The 2,451-nt window shown below is 38.6% G+C and overlaps 1 pseudogene; it reads left to right on the forward strand.

Annotated features, from left to right (window-relative positions):
* LOC105553204 overlaps positions 1-2,451 on the forward strand; it is a 45,713-nt pseudogene that overhangs the window by 41,838 nt on the left and 1,424 nt on the right.

Consider the following 2,451-nt stretch of genomic DNA (forward strand, 5'->3'; position numbering starts at 1 on the left):
AATTGGTTCTCCGTTCTGTATGTAAATAAGTGAATTTTAAAATATAAATAAAAGATTTTAAATTTGTCTTCGTGGTGTCTGCTAATCACGCCTATTAACAGCATTTTAAAACTTGATTTGACCCATTTTGTGTTTGTTATTTTTCCTAGTTTGAAATTATCTTCATATCTGATATACATAGTTTCCACGTCTTCACTGGTGTGACTGGTCAACACATTGCTGACAACTAGGTATAGAACAGTCCTTAAAGATAGCTATAGAGAAATCCTTCTAAGTTGAACACTTTGGTAAGAACCCCTTTTCCATTTACCAAACTATCAAGATTCTCCTAGAGAGGATGCCATTGGTACTCTGTGTAGATGAGTGCCCTGAAATTTCTGTTACTATTTCTGTGTACCTCTCTGCTTGCTTCAAAGTGTGCTTTTCTCTCTGCTGGCCCAGTTGTTACTCTCCTATGGTAGATGACCCTTTAGCAGCAGGAACTTCATTGCCTGAACAGAGAGCCAGAAACACGTGAGGGTTTATATCAGTCCCCCTACAGTGCTGGCCAAAATCCATAACCACATTCAAGAGTACAAATCCCCAACTTCTTTGCTTCTAGTTTGACAAATTCAGGTGACATTTTGACCATCCCATCTTTCATGAAAACATGATGGAATCGCAGTAGCCTTTTTTGAACACAGGATTCACAGGTATGCTCAGTAATTCTTTTGTCTAATGTGTTACATAGTAATTATAATTACAAAGAAATGATATTGATAATTAAGGAAATGCAAATTAAAATACGACATGGTTTGACAATAATGTTTCTCTCTAATATATAATTTTAGAAATTGATTATGACAAATAATACTAAAGATGTTGGGCAATGGAGGCTCACATGCACTCCTGTGGGAACAATTTAGGATTATTTTGTAAAGTTGAAGTAATAGATCCCATGCTATCCAATAATGGAATTACCCATACATTCACCAGGAAGCATATACAAGAAAGTTTACAGCTTTATTTTAAGTGGGAGGAAAAAAAGTAGAAATGACCAAAATGACCATTAACATAAGAATGGATGAATTAATCTTGACATATTCATAAATGAATTATTGCTGCATATGTCACTGTGGATACATTGCAACATGCACGTGATGAAAAGAGATTAAAAAAAAGCATACATGAAATATTATGTCATCTATATTAAGGTGAATTCATATGGTTATAAATAATGAATTTAGGAAAATGTACATACAGGATAAAATAATATAGAACATCAACACTGAGCTAATGATGGTGAGGGCATGGTGTTCTTTGGGAGCAATGGGAGGATTATACAGGATGCTCCCAAAGTCTGATATATGAGGGTATTTGATTTGGGGCCAGAGGGTAGACAAATATATTGTTTTTTTAATCTTTAATCTGCACATATATACTACCTCTACCCTTACTCTCATAAAATGTGCTGTGAGTTACAGTGTTCTCAGAAAGATTATCATCAAAAGATAGGTGAGTTCAGGAGATAAAAGTTCTTGTAAGAACTCTTCCTTTGCCCCTATTTTTTCATAGAAATGTCTTCAGGCTGTAATTTTTTTTTAATCAGGATTTGGTAAGGAAAGTAAAAAATGTGGTCAGGCAAAGCAAAGAACCTTAAAAGCTATGACGCAAAAGCATCAGGTAACGTATAAAGGAAAACCTACCAGATTAAGAGCCTGGCTACCTTCACAGGCTGGCATTGAGTGTCTGCAGTTTTTCCAGGTGCATATATGAGCTGTCAGTGGATCTTTTATTCTGGGGTCTGGAGGATGGTCGCCCTCTTCTCACAGTTCCACTAGGCAGTGTCCCAGCAGGGACTCTTTATGGGGCCCTGACCCTGCATTTTCCTTCTGCATTGGCCTAGCAAGCCTCAAACCTTGGCAGCTTCCATGTGATTTTGAGCCTGCCAGTGCAGAAAAGTCACGAATTGAGCTTTGGGAACGTCTACCTAGATTTAAGAGGATGTGTGGAAACCCCTGCAGCAAACTTCTGCCTGGGCATTCAGACGTTTCCATACATCCTCTGAAATCTTGACAGAGGTTCCCAAAGCTGCCAAGGCTTGAGGCTTCCATTCTCTGAAGCCACAACCCGAGCTCTAATTGGCCCCTTTGAGTCATGGCTGGAGCTATTGGGACTTAGGACATTTAGTCTGTAGGCTGCACACAGCACAGAGACCCTAGGCCTGGCCCACAAAACCACTTATTCCTCCTAGGCCTTCAGGCCTGTGATGGGAGGGACTACGGTGAAGACCTCTGACATGCTCTGGAGACATTCTCCCCATTGTCTTGGGGATTCATATTCGGCTCCTTGTGACTTATGCAAATTTCTGCAGCAGGCTTAAATTTCTGTCCAGGAAATGGGATTTCTTTTACTATTGCATTGTCCGACTGTAAATTTTCTTTTTTTTTCTTTTTCTTTTTTTTTTTTTTT

The sequence above is a fragment of the Mandrillus leucophaeus genome, unplaced genomic scaffold (genome assembly GCF_000951045.1).
Source record: "Mandrillus leucophaeus isolate KB7577 unplaced genomic scaffold, Mleu.le_1.0 Scaffold586, whole genome shotgun sequence".
Lineage (NCBI taxonomy): Eukaryota > Metazoa > Chordata > Mammalia > Primates > Cercopithecidae > Mandrillus > Mandrillus leucophaeus.